This window comes from Heterocephalus glaber, unplaced genomic scaffold (genome assembly GCF_053883595.1).
Source record: "Heterocephalus glaber isolate CG9 unplaced genomic scaffold, H.glaber_assembly_v1.0 deba00000818, whole genome shotgun sequence".
Taxonomy (NCBI): Eukaryota; Metazoa; Chordata; class Mammalia; order Rodentia; family Bathyergidae; genus Heterocephalus; species Heterocephalus glaber.
In genome coordinates this window covers 4,708,950-4,723,700 of record NW_028258164.1, presented here as the reverse complement: position 1 = coordinate 4,723,700, position 14,751 = coordinate 4,708,950, and the positions used below count along the sequence as shown (strand labels likewise).

The 14,751-nt window shown below is 40.5% G+C and overlaps 1 protein-coding gene across 11 annotated transcripts in view; it reads left to right on the top strand.

Moving 5' to 3' along the window:
- The first annotated feature begins 1,925 nt into the window (after positions 1-1,925).
- The window catches only part of Myo6 (myosin VI), a 164,458-nt gene continuing 151,632 nt past the window's right edge, over positions 1,926-14,751 (top strand). For 9 of the 11 annotated variants that reach the window (XM_021243782.2, XM_021243780.2, XM_021243779.2 and 6 more), the window contains exon 1: positions 1,926-2,074. The gene's annotated coding sequence lies outside the window, so the exon portion shown is untranslated. The remainder of the gene's footprint in view (positions 2,075-14,751) is intronic. The other 2 variants (XM_087207755.1, XM_087207753.1) reach the window with 1 other exon arrangement.

Genomic DNA, 14,751 nt, shown 5'->3' with positions numbered 1-14,751 from the left:
TGGTACTCTGGAATTAAATTTCTGAGATTGCTGTAAGTTATTTCCTTTATTGGTTTCTCTTCCTCTTTCTTACTTCCCTGTTTTATTCTCAATATCTTACTGTTTTTGTTGTTAGTTAAATTTTCTCATCTGAACCTAGCTTTTTGACCAAAAGAATTGTAGGGCCTCCAAGTATCTGCAACTTGTCTCCTTTTCAAGTCCTACAGATTTCCCAAAGTTTCCAAGTTGCCTTTTATAAATATTGTGGAAAAGGGTCATTGTCATGTGTAAGTATTCTGCCTTTTTTTTTTTCAGTAGAGATATTTACTGTTGTAGTCAATTCTTTCATTTTCTTAGAGCTTCTTTTCCATCTTAAAGTTGATATATGTTTTCATCCTGACTCAAATTTGCACAGGTAATTCATACTTAATTTTAAAAGATGACTCACAGATAAGTCACTTATAAAGACAGTAAAATTTAAAACAGAAAGATAGAGGCTCTTAAAAGTAAATAGGGTGAGGCCCAGGGATTTAGCTCAGTGGCACCGTTCCTGCCTAGCAAGCACAAGTTCCTGAGTTTGAGTTCAGGGGGTGGGGGTGGGGGAGTAAATGTTCTGTTTTTAAAATTTTTTTATTTTTCATGGTTTTCAGGTTCTAAGTTTCCATTTCAGGCCCGGTCCTCCAAAGGACTAATATGTAAAATACATAAAGAGCTAAAAAAAAATCAGACTCCAAAAATCAAAGAACAATTTAAAAATGGGCAATTGAAATGAATAGACACTTCACTCAAGTATCTTTGGCCACCAGAGAAATGCAAATCAAAAGAACACGGAGATCCTCCCTATTCCACTAAGAATGGCCATCCTCAAAAACTCAAAAAACAACAAATGCTGATGAGGTTGTGGGGAAAAAGGAACAGTTCTGCACTGTTGGTGAGAGTATAAACTTGTACAACCACTATGTAAATCAGTACGGTTTCCTCAAAAAACTAAACATAGAAATTCCATTTAGCCAGCTATTCTTCTAGGTATCTTCCTAAAAGAGTTACAGGAATCATACTACACTTACACATGCATATTCATGTTTATAGCAGCACACTCAAGGTAGCTCAGTCTTGGAAGCAGCCTACATATCCATCAACAGATGACTGAAGAAAATGTGGTGTCTATATACACAATGGAGCCATGAAGGGTTCATTTGAATCATTTGTAGGGAAATGAATGCATCTTGAGACCATGAAGTTAAGTGAAATAAATCAGACACAGAGTTTTTTTTTGGGGGGGGGCAGGATCTTGCTATATAGTTTATATTGGCCTTGATCTCACTATGTAGCCCAGGCTGGCCTCAAACTCGCGGCGATCCTCTGCTTTAGTCTCCTGAGGTGAGCGCCTCCGCGGCCAGCTCAGAATGTTGAATATTGCATGGTTTCTCTTATATGAGAAACCCAAACTATAAATAATTTAAAGAGCACAATAAAAGATAAGAAACTGGGACTGTGGAGATGAGAAGGCGATCTCGGCATGGAAGGAGGGAAGGAAGGGGGAGTTCTCACTTGTACATGTACTAGATCCCAAGATGAAGGCAATTATTGTGTATCACAAGCACACACTAAAAAAAGCAACCGGCACTGGAGGGTCACCTCGCCCCACGTGGGCGACCCAGCAAGCCGGCAGTGCTGGGTGCTGTCCTCCACCATCAGCAGCGCTCCCAGCCCTCGTCCCACTCGTAATAAGTTTCAGTCTTTTCCGCCCGATTCTCACAGGGGCAGACGCAGGGTCGCAGGGCCAGGCGAGAACTACCCAGCGCGGAGTGGAAGCCCTTATTCCCTAGCACCCGCGGTGGGAGGCGGGGCGGAGGCGGGACGGGCGCCGAGTCTCCGCCCCAAACACCGCCCACCAGCGTCCCGGGCCCCTCCACTCGGAGGCCACGCCCCCTCGGGCCCTCCGTAGCCGTGACGTGCGTGGCGGTGGGGGCTCGCGGGCTCCGGGCGGACGCTGACCCGGCTCTGTCCGAGCAGGAAGCGAGCAGCCACTGTTCGCCTCGTCAGCCTCGACCCTCGCGCAGCGCAGCCCGAGCACCTGCCCTGACCCGCGCCGGTGAGTGTGGCGGGCCGTGGCCTGTCCTCCTCCGAACTGAGAGGGTTCGGTCTTCCCCCGGGTCCGCGGTGGGGTCATTCCTTTCCTGGGACTGAGGAGGAGTCAGTCCTCCCCCAGGTCCACGGCCGGTCCTCTGAACCAAGAGGGCTTGGTCCTCCTCCGGGTCCGCGGCCAACACTCTTTCGCCCTGTGCCTCTAACCTCTCCCCGGCCAGGTAGAAGCCGGCGCTCAGGTGCTCAGCCCTGCGTACGCTCTCTGACCAGCACCCTGAGGTTTCGTGTTTGCTCTTTTGTTAACGCGCTTAAAATTTATTGCGGGAAGAGAGCGGTTTGTTCTCGGCTGTGAAGAACAGGTGAACCCATTAGTAATCTACTCAAGTGGGCGACCAGGATGGCATTCTGTAAAGCTGTCCCGGGTGCCCATTACCTGGACTGTGTCCATCTACGGATACGGTACTGAACCAGAGCATAATGTTTGTTAGTTTGCAAATGCTCCTTAAGACGATTAAAAGGCTCTAACTCTGGGATTTTAATTTTAAGTAGGAAGTAATTTCATAGGGTTATTGCCTTAACATCCTCGTGAGAAGTATTTCCATACAGTTTCAGAAAACGCAGCACGTTTTATGTGGCATAAAGTATGTAGTGGAGAGATGGTTAAATCGACCGGAGCAGACACTGCCCCAGTTTAACAGCCTACGGGCTGATAAATGTTTCATTTGCTGTTATGCTCCAGAGGAGTAGATACATTGTGTCCACATATAGGCAGCGTTTGTTTTAAAAACTCTTTTAAGGTTTATCTGAAACTAGCTTCATACAATGAAATGTGAATCTTGAACTTGCAGTGTTAGTTGCCATGGTACAAAGGTTGGCAGCAAAACAGCATTTCTTTACAAATTAACTGTGGTTAATTAACTGTGGATTTACAAGTGGCAAATGTTCAATGAGAACATCACCTTAGTTTCTACTAGCATTAAGTATAGCAACAGCCAGGAATGTTACAAAGTGGGCTATACCCAGAGCCTGAAACAATGCCGGTGTTCAGAATAGCTCATTGACTTTAAAATAATCTAGCTCATTTTTAGCGTTTTCAGTTGCGCTGGAATTACATGCGTCGTGGTAAACAAATCACTTTAGTTGTGCAGATTTGCACATTGTATTTATATTTTCTGTGTGACATGTTACATGTTCTCTTAGCTTTTTTTTTTTTTTGGTACTGGGGATCGAACTTGGGACCTTTCACTTGTGAGGCAGGCAGTGGAACCACTGAGCTAAATCCTTGGCCCTCCTTAGCTTTTTTTTTTTTTGGTACCAGGGATCAAACTCTGGTCCTTGCGCTTGCAAGGCAGGCGGTGGAACCAGTGAGCTAAATCCCCAGCCCTCTCTTAGCTTTTTTAAGATACACTATTTTCAAAAATAAATTATAAAGGAGAACATAAGTATGATCTTTAAGAAAAGATTATTACAATTAAAACTATAATACATAAAACTATATAATGTATATAAAGTACATAGATAATTAGTGAAGAGATGTGAACAAGAATCATGATCAATGAACGTAAAACATGAGCAAAAGAAATAAACAACACTAATATTTAAGGCAGACTAATGCAAGGTATTAAAATCAAAGATCATAAATCATAACATGTGGGGGTTATCAGAACTGGATTTTTTTCCCCTGTTTATGTTTGTAGTATCCAGTTTTAAAATAACAGAGGCCAGGAAATGTGAGAGAGGCTGAACGCTCTTTCCCATCCTGTTGTGACTTTGCCTGGAGTCTGTGGTGTATCATGTAGCCCATTGTTTAGACAACTAGGCTGTATCTGGGTTCTAAAATGCAGCTTTTTAAAGAAAGTTTTAAAGATTTTGACCATGTGAGATTTAAATAAAGGTAAGCATGCAAACATTTCAAAACTTAACAATTCCAATTTCTGTTGATAGTGGAGGCTTTGTGTAAAATGTTGGTTTGAAAAATTTTGGGGGGTTTTTTTTGAGACAGACTTTTTTGCTCTGTAGTTCAGGCTGGCCTTTAACTCACTATGTAGCTTAGGCTGGCCTTGAACTCTCCTTGATCCTCCTGCCTCAGCCTCCCAAGTACTGGGATTACTAGGCTGGGATCACTAGGTGTGCATTACCACAACCAGCTAAAATGCTTTTTTTTTGGTACTGGGGATTGAACTTTGGACCTTGCGCTTTCGAGGCAGGTGGCGGAACCACTGAGCTAAATAAATCCCTGGCCCCAGCTAAAATGTATTAAAATGCTAGGGATGTAGCACTTGGCTACTATGACCCTGGGTTCAAACCCTAGTATGGCAGGGGGAAAAAGTTTTTTTAACCTCTGTGAATTTTTTATTTCTCTGTATGAAAACATCTTACTGAAAAATAAAAGATTGAAAAAAATGTTGCAATTTATAAATCTATCACAATCTACTGTAATTGTGATCCTCATGGTGAAATCCTTTGTAATAGATAATTTGTAGGTTGGCCATGTAGTAGTTCGAAATCATCTCACTCACTGGGGATCTGCTGTAAGGGGAACACAAACTAAGGGGCTTGATCTAGAAAATAATTTTCCAGGAGGGTCAGCTTGTTTTTTTACAGAGAAGAGACTGAGGCTCAGAGGATTGAAGTTTGCTCAATATGGTGGCGTTCCAGAGGGGCAAGTCTGAATTCGTACACCAAGAGTCTGTGACACCCCCTTCCTCTCCCCCAGAACTGGTGTCCTTGATTTCAGTTCACTTAGGGAACTGTTCAGATAAACCTGTAGAACTGGTGGGCAGGTTTGAAGAAGGCACCAGGAGTAGACGTGATGGGAAGGTCATGAATGTGGTTCTGGGACTATCATTTCAGATTCTGTGAATTCATTCTCAAGGTGGCCCTGAGAAATTCTAGGATGCTGTTTTATCATTTCGGATGCAGTTTCTGAATGTTATACATATTATGTGCTGTTTATTTTGATAGAACTAGAATTACACTGTAATCTAACCCTGGATTTCATTATAGCTAAAATGAGTAGTATAATGTTCCTGCTTAGAATAGAACTATATAGAATTTTCCCCAAAGGAGATAAATTATTGTTCATAAATGCAGTAGCTATCTTTTAAATACTACATAATTAACTCAGATCTGAGGGAGGGAAACATTGTTTTAAGATTATGATTAAATCATCTCCTATACTTTTGTTGTTGTTGATATTTTGAGACAGGGTCTCGCTATGTAGTTCAGACTGGCCTTGAATTCACTATGCAGCATAGGCTGGCCTCAAACTTGCAGAGATTGTCCTGCCTCAGCCTCCCAAGTGCTGGGATTACAGGCATGTGCCTCCACACCCAGCACCTTTACTATTAAGACATCTTTTTGGGAGGCCTGGTGTTTACTCAGAAATATCCCTGAGCTGTAATAGACATAAAGGAAAAAAAAAAGCACATGAAGTCCCTCTTTTGTAACAAGTAGGAGCCTTTCATTGCAGCAGTTAAGTAGAAGGTAGTTAAATGAACAGGAGAAAGGAAAGTTGAGTTGCTTGGCTACATTTTTACTAATGGTTTCATTATTTGAATTAGGAATTTTGCATCTCAGGGATACTCATTAAAATGTAAATTCAGGGGCGGGGATTTAGCTCAGTGGTTTCCCAGGCTGCTGTGGCTGCTGCGCAAGAGCAAGGACCTGAGTTGGATCCCGGTACCAAAAACAAACAAACAAACAAACAAAAATGTAAATACAAAACCATCATACAAGGACTTACTATCAGTTATTAGTGGGCAATCTGCGACAAATGTTTTTAAGAAAAAATGACTGGTGTAGATAATCAAGAACTGATTATAGTTAAATGAGCTTAAATTCTATTTTTGAGGCATCATACAATGTTCAGAGGCACCAGGTCTTATGTATTTAAAACAAGTATGCTTTTATTTGATAAACTTCAGTGGATTGGTAATCTTTTTTTTTTATGGTACTGGGGGTTCGAAACTCGAGTCCTTGCACTTTCAAGGCAGGCAGCGGAACCACTGAGCTAAATTCCCGGCCCATGGATTGGTAATCTTAAAACATAACTATTAGAATATCTTTATGGTTTTCAAAAATAAAGTTTTCGATTAGTATGGGAATGACTTGAGATTTGAGAATGATTTGAGAATGATTTGAGAAATAACCGCAAACTCAACCTAAAGTTTTATCTTTGAGTAGTGAATCAAAGGAAATAAAACCCAAAGGACAAATTGGGCATCTTTAGAAATCTTCCTAGTGTTTAAGAGAGGAAATAATTTTCTATGTGGAAAGCATTGTCGAGTGAAACCAAAACACTGAAGCACATTCCTTCAGTGTATACTCATGGGGGGTGAATATTAACAATCATGCTGAGTAATGCGTGTGAAGGAAGCTCCCGAGAAAAGCACAGGCATCTTTTATGTGTGTCATGTCGTTTGTTATTTGCCTTGAAAGTAACCAGCTGACTAACCATTACAAGGTGAGCTACTTTGTGTGGCCAAATTTTGATTTCTAATCTATGTGAATGAACATCTTTTTCAACAAATGCTTAGCGACAGCCTGCTCTGCTTCAGATATCTCTATGGGTTCCTTTCACTCTGGCACATCTTTGGGTTGAGGAGGTAGGAAGTAGGACAAGTAGCAAATATGTGGAAAGATGACTAGCAACCGTCCATTTAGAATCTGAAGTGAGTGGGGCAGTGGCGCACACCTGTTGTCCCAGCCACTTGAGGCTGAGGCAGGAGGAGGATCCCTTGAGCACAGGAGCTTGTGGCTGGCCTAGGTAACCTAGCAAGACCTCATTACAAAGGAATAAACAGTTAAAATCTGAAGACGTTTATGTCAAAAGTTAATAGCTTATGTTTGTATGCCATTTTAGTGTTTTGAAAATCATTTTATGTTCATTTAGTCCTTAAGTTTTGACAGTTAAAAAAAAAAGAAATGTTTTTGGGAAAATTTCCGAATAGCTGTCATTACTCGATTACTTGGTGCATTGGTATTGATCTGATGATTATGTCTTTTTTAAAAAGAATTGCTATGGTCTGTGGTAGTTCCTTTTTTCATTAAAAAATATTTGAGTGTCTGCCAGAGACCAGGCACTATTCTGTGTACTGGAAATGCAGGGATTACATGAAGTCCAAGCAAGTATTTTATGTACCTTGGCTCAGGCTTCTTGTCACCCCTGAGTTTGGCATTGTGATTCTAGTTTTACAGATGAGGAAACTGAGGCAGAGATCTTCAATATGCTCAGTGACATTTCACTGTTGTTTTGATTTAAGTTAATTATAGGCCCTTCACACTAGTATGTAATCAACAGGGCTGACCCTGCTGCTGAGAAGCAGGCAGTTGTCAACATGGTGCAATTTGAGGGCCAAAGACTTGTTTGCCCCGAAATACTGTTCTTGTCTGCTGAAGATGCCTAGACTGTTGATTGTAGCACTGGTGCCATCCTGTTCCTGACAAATTTGAGGATGTCTCATTGTCTAACACAGTCTTAGGAAACAAGGCTGAGAAGAAGTAAGTGGTACCTAGGACACATGTGTTGGTGTAAGACTGGAGGTTGGCAAAGCATAATTTTAATAGAAGCTGTTATTTATTGAGCTTTTGCTGTGTGTCAGATACTATTGCCAAGCAAGTATTTATCTACCTTAGCTGAGTCATTATGTCACCTCTGGGTTTGGCATTGTGATTCTGGTTTTACAGATGAGGAAACTGAGGCAGAGATCTTAAATTTGCATAAGCCCACAGCCCACAGTTAGTAGCACTGGCATTTGGATCGCTCCTAGTACTTAGCATGCAATAGTTACTCATGAAGAAAGAGTGCTTATATATGCACAGACTTTTGAGGTCCTCCATGCAGCAGATCTTGTAGGCAGGGGGGCTTAGGGAGGGAGCATCTGGGGAGCTGCTCGGGTGAATGATGGGCACTGGGGGAAGTCAGAGGGGAGGGTATGCTTGCCTGACTGCTAGCGCCTCAGGCTTACTTCTCCCTGCAACAGCCCTGAGGCTCCAGATTGGTGTTTAAGCTCAAACATTACTTGTTCACTTCATGAGGGCCGGGATAGGCACAACTGAGGTGTCTTAGCCTTGCCAACTCATTAACTTGGTCCAGTGGATTAGTTTCTCTGGGCATCAGTTTTCTCATCTGTAAAATGGAGACAACAGTATTACCTACCTGGTGTGCTTCCTGTGAGCACTGAGTTAGATGATACCACCTGCAGTCACCTGCCACACTGTCTGCTGTGGAATGCACGTTTTTATTGTTGTTACTAGGTGTTTTTTTGGCTTTCTTTTGGCAGCAGTTTAGAACAGAAATGGTTCAGAATGGCCCTGTGTAGTTTTTCTTTGTTCTTTTGCCATGTGTAATGCAGAGTTTTCATCCAAAAGGAACAAAAGCAATATATTAGAGATTTGGGTGGAACCTTGAAGTCGGCCACTGTAAAGTAGTTCTGGAATTGAGGTGTGCGTCAGAATTACCTGGACAGCTGGTAAAAACACAATTAGGAAGGTATGGGTGAGGCCTGATCATTACCACGTAACGAGCTTCCCTGTTGCTTGCCATGTGCACCAAAATTGGGGAACTCCTGGTTTGAGCTTTTGAATTGCTTGGATTAACCATGCAGTGTAATTGGAGGAAGTAAATATCAGTTACCAGAATCTCTTCATTGTTTTTTTTTATTTTAAAACCTTATTTGGGGCTTAGAGCATTTATGTTGAGAGGACAATGCAGTATTAAATTTCACACCTAAATTAAGTTGTAGAGACCATATTAGCTTATTAACCAGCTTCATTAGGAAGTGAGTTGTATTTAATATTCAAACTATTATACAAGTACTATACTATATAGATACATACTTGTATAGATCTTAAGAATTTAAAAAACTTTTAATTGGATTTATTTAGAAAGCTCACTGTTCAATAAGCAGACTTGGAGGTGTTCATGTATCAGACAAAGCACAAACAGGAAAGGGATTTCTCCCTTGTTAGCTTAAGTGAAGAGACTATTTGCATAGGTCGGGAAACAAACAAGGGTGGCAAAGCACCCGGGCCTAGCAACAGTAAGAAGCCCTAATCTTTCAACAATGACTAGAGCTGCTGTCACTGTGGAGGAGGCCCTGAGGGAGCTGTGGCTTTCAGGCTGCTCACACATGGCCTCTCCAACTCTGCTTTCAGCTCTGGCCAGTGACTGCCATTGGTAGACCCCGCTTGGGAATCCCGAGCATTCTCCAGGGCTGGAGCAGAGTGGAGGATGCTGTGCAGTAAGAGGAGAATACCTGCATAGTGGAGCAAGGGGAGAATACCTACATAGAGATGGTGAACCTTTTGGAGCTTTCAGAGATAACAAACAGCCCGCTGCAGCATGCATGCCATAGGCTCATCACCACTGATTGGACATTAATTACAACCTTTGGGAGTTTGTAGCATATCCTTGGTGGGTATTAAATAACTTTTAGCATTGTGATACATCTGCAAAATGCTTGGGACTACACATTATATACATGCTTTCAGAAAGGAGTTTATCCACACTTGGCATTTAACTCAACTTTTGGTGACCCACATAACCCTATGAGAAACATAATGTAGGTCTGTTAACATATTGTGCTTTGAAGAAATATCCTAGAATTTTCTTCATTAGGTAGTCTTAGTTTCATTTTTTTTTTTGGTACCGGAGATCAGATTCGGAACCTTATCCTTGAGAAGCAGGCGGCGGAACCACTGAGCTAAATCCCCAGCCCTAGGAGTCTTAGTTTAATGGAATAAATGGTTTTCATTAAGAAATCTTATAATGAATAAAGATTTTTTTGGCAAGAGAAGTCTTTTGTATTCTGGAATTTATACTTCTGTTCATCTGGACTCTTGATAGCAGTGTTAAAATAGTAATAGTTAATAGAAGTAAGATTGAAGTGAAATGATTATTCCTTTTTCCTAAATCCTTTTGAATACACATTGCATTTCTATTTAAATCTATTTCGTTCCTGTTATTCATCTGTCTTCTGTAAATTTCACCTAATCTTTTTTTTTTGGTTTGTTTTTTTGGTGTTGGAGATTGAACCTGAGTGCACACACTACCATTGAACTATGCCTTCCAGCCCCCTAGTTCATGTTAATTCTAGTTGAAAATTCAGGTTATTTTACATAAATTCTTGATGGCTACTACAGAAAGGGTTCCTCTCCTTCAAGAGATGGTATGAAGGACCCTAGATGATAAGCAGTACTTACCCCCAAACAGTTAGATTATGGTTCATCTTTCTTCTCTTGAGGGTTCCAGGGGGAAAAAAAGTCCAAGATCTTGTTCAAAGCTTTCAGAAAAGGAAGAGCTAGATTGTCTATCATCTGTCTGTCATCTCACTTTCAGAATTGAGCCTGAAAATAAAGGATACTTTGGTTATAAATGTTTTAATTGAAAAAAAATGTTTTTAAATGGTACTGGGGACTGAACTTAAGACATCACACAAAGCTACATCCTCAGCCCTGTTGTTTATTTTATTTTTCTGTTTTGAAACAAAGTCTTGCTAAGTCCCTAAATTGCCCAGGCTGGTCTTGAACTTGCAATCCTCCTATCTCAGCCAGCTTCCCAGAGTGCTGGGATTACAGGCATTCACCATCATGGCCAGTTTATAATAGAAATTAAAAAAAATAAATATTGTCTCTTAACTTGTCTTTTAAAAACGAGTATGGTGAAAATGAGAAACAGACTTGAAACTAGCTGAATAGTACCTATGCTTACAATCATACATTTACATACTTTCTTTGGTAACTGATTTTTTTTTTTAAGGGGAGGAGATTTCATACTTCTGTGTGATCTTCTAAAAGCGTATTGTTTATTTTTATTGATACTGATAGAATTAGTAACCCACAGGAGAGAATTGAGGCTGTTGGTTTTTCTGTATTATGTTCGTTGAATTTCCCTGATTTGAGGATTGAGTTATTCCAGAGAGAACTTTTCTTCTCTTCCTTGTTATTTTTCTTCTAAAATTAGATGAACCAGCTGTGTTTTGGTTTGTGGGCATGATTTGCTGTCTCTTATCCTTTGGTCTTAGTATTTGGGGAAAGAACAAAAAACATGTGTGTATTTTGAATAAGAATGTATTAGTTTCTCTGCTTTTCCTGACATCATTGTTGACCTTGAAGAGTAGGATGATTTATTTATCTATTGTGATGGTGCATGTGATGTCAAAGGAAACATGGTTTGTACTGGCCACTGAGGTAATGGAAAAAACAGATGAGTGAAGAGTATAAAACAAGGCAACATATACTCATATGGCAAATTGAGAAAGGGTTATGTTTAAGAGGGGTTTTTCTGTTGTGGGGAAAGGAAAAGGAGGATGGCAACTGAATGAGTTTGACCATTTGATTAGGTGTCAGATGTTTTAGAAACCAGAAAAAAAATTTATTTCAGTCATAATTTTGTATTTCATACATTTTACTAATAAGTTTGTGTTTTAGAAGGAAAGGCACAGACCTTTATAAATCAGTTGTATAGCTTGATGATTTTAATGAATCATTAGGGAAAATAGAGATAGCTCGATAGTTGCATACAACAGAAAGTGGGCTATTGCTTATTAAAGGTGCGTATCCGGAACTGACCCAGAATGTTATGAACTTTGATCCTGTTCTCTAGGACCCAACTGTTTGACATGTAACATGAACATAGATTACTTTTTTAAAAAAATTGGAAAAAACCCACACAGTTTATTACATATCTAAGTAGGGGAGTGTTAGACTCCTAAATCAGCTAGTTTCAGGATGTAAAGATAACTGAATAGGTCAGTGTGACTGAATGCTGAAGGGTTTAGGTCCATTGGGTTGGGAGTGGCATTACATGGTAATGGCAGATTGAATGAGTGATCTAAGATCACCTGCGATAGTTGTAACAGTTCTTGAGGGCCAGTGATATGCCACCATTTTAAATGTCTGGCAGTCATTTTCTCACCTGATTCTTACATTTACCCTATAAGGTAACTATTCTTACCTTGTACAGCAAAGAGAGCTAAGGTCTAAGTAACTTGCTGAGGTGATAGAAATAATAATGCACGGAGCTGAAAGATCCTTTCAGGTGGTCTGGCCCCAGAATCTTTGCCTACCTTGGAACTGTTAAGTTCCCTTTTTCTTTATGTTCTTTTTATGTCAGAGCTTTGAAAACTCCTTTAAGGACTGGTGTGTTCTGCCTTTATTTGTCTGCACAAGGGATGATAAAAACGTGACACTCATGTAGCTCTGGCCCACTTTAAAGTGCTAGGCAGACAGCGCTCTGTGATAGTTGCTTCCTCCTGGGTCTAGACTTGCCCTCAGCCCTGTCTGCACAGGCTCCACACTCCTGTGCCAGTTGACGAGCGAGGAGAGACCTTTGGACCTCAGATAACAGCCGTTCCTTACAAGCACTCATTTTAATGACATACTTGATGCATATGCTTTAAACAAAAGCATTCCTGTAAAGTTATGTGTGTAAAGTAAATAATGAATTGAGTTAGAATTTTTAACTATACTGAGAAACCTCCCCATTTATTAAAGGACATGTTTTTTGGGGGGGCGGGGGTGCTGGATATTGAACTGAGGGCCTTGCACTGAACCACATCATCAGCCCTTCTTTTGTTTTGTTTTGAGACATAGTCTTCCTAAATTGCTAGATTCCTCAGTGTGGGCCTGAACTTGTGCTTCTCTTGCCTCAGCCTCCCAGAGTGCTGGGATTACAGGCTGCATCACACCCTCAGCTAGGGATTTCTTCTACAGAACCTTTTTTTGTGTGTGAAATAAATGATTATTTTCTAGATTGTACTAACAACATGTATTTTTCATACATTAATTTTGCATAAACATAGGACTAAAGGATAAATGTAAATAAACATTTGTTATAAATATGCTAAAGTGAAATTTAGTCTCATTTTGGGCTGTTTATTATCAATAAAAAAGAATTGTATAATAGCTTTTTCCTTAAAATTTTTATTTTATTAACAAATTCTATTTGTTGAACTTGCACTAAAAATGTACTTTAGTAGGCTCCTCTACAGTATGAATAATACTCTTTTAGTAGATTGAGGTTCACTACATGGCACAATATTAAATTCTTTTTATGTGGTAAAATTTATGAGGTAAATGGTAGCATTTCGCTGTTTGTGCTAAAATCAGTGTTTTGCATGACTCAAATTAACTGAAAATAGATAAATTTTAGTGAGAGAATTTATTTCAAAACCATTGTAGTTGAAAAGCAAACAAACTCTTGTTTGGAAAAAATTTTCATGTAGCACTGGGTAAAATAGTCTCTGTATGTAATATCATGCTAATGAGGCCTTGATCCCAGATTCACTGTAGTGCGTGTTCTGTCCCTAAACACTTAACAATGACTGCTCTGTGAACTCCTAATTAATAGATGTGGTGGCCTTGTTTAGATTATTATTCTTTTCCATCCTTCACCTGCTGGCCAGCTAGGCCCCTTTAACTCTTTCCTCCTGGCTGCTGTGGTCATGCACACTTGAGGCTTTCTGACTTTTCCTTTTTTTTTTTCTTTTTTTGCTGTTTATTTTCCTCTGCCCATGCCTTTGCTTGTTCATGCTCTTACGCTGTTTTTATTTCTGCTCATTATGTGAGCCCTGTGGTTCAAACTGTCTTTGTGTAGATTATTCCAAAGTCACTTTCTGTATCATCCCGACCAGTGTTACAAACTGAAGCAAGTTAGACATCTTACAACTTCACAGTTCCCATCACATCAGCCTGCTTCCAGAAACTTGCACGTTTTGGTTTCCCATTTAACGCCCTTATTGCCCTGGAGCAGTGATGGTGAACCATTTAGAGACGGTGCCTAAAGTGCAACTCCAGACGCACTTACTTATCTCAGAGTACCAGCGTAGCAATTAAACCTGAATACTGCAGTTTTAGTTTAGAAAAAAAACCAAACTCATATGTTAACATCTTTTGTCTTAAAAAAAAAAAAACCCCAAATAACTTGGTACCCTAGGCTGGCCACCACTGCCCCACTGCCCTAGAGGGTTTCTGCTCGGAACTGGAATTCACTTTTCCCCCCTTCAATTGCAGATTCTGCCGCTCAGCCCTGCTCTGCCTCGGGCCAGTATCTCTTTCACTTTTTATGCTTCTGAGGGCAGAGTTCCTTACTTTTCCTTCCAATTACATCTTCCAAGTACATTCTCCGTGGCTCTTCTCCTCAGTATGCAGTCCTGTGCATTGTCAATAGGATTATATTTAAAGGAAGAACTGACTGTAATAGTCCCCGAAATAAGCAATCCTTCCTAAATACATTTTATGGTGGGATTTGAAACCCCTTCTGACCAGGTAGGTCTTTGAGCACTTTCCTACCACAGCATTCGCCTTTCCTCTGAGGATCTGTGCTCCATCCCCTAACCTGGTCCCCAAACGAGTCCCCATTCTCCTTTTTCTTCTCTTGCTCAGACAGACCCTTTGTCAGAAATGAGTCATTGTTACCCATCCTTTGGATCTGCTCGAATTAACTCGTTCAAAGTAGCCTTTCTGATTGGAAATACACCTGCATTATGACGTCCATCACAGATTCGGTGATGTATATGTCATCCTTCCCTTTCCCGCCATCTCACTAGGTCCCAACTAGAGGTGTGAACTGCATAGCTAGATGCTTTGTAATGCTTTATGTAGATTATTTGGTCCCAGGTTTCTGGACTCTTTTGGACTTTTAAAAATTACTGAGGGGGCCCGGGGATTTAGCTCAGTAGT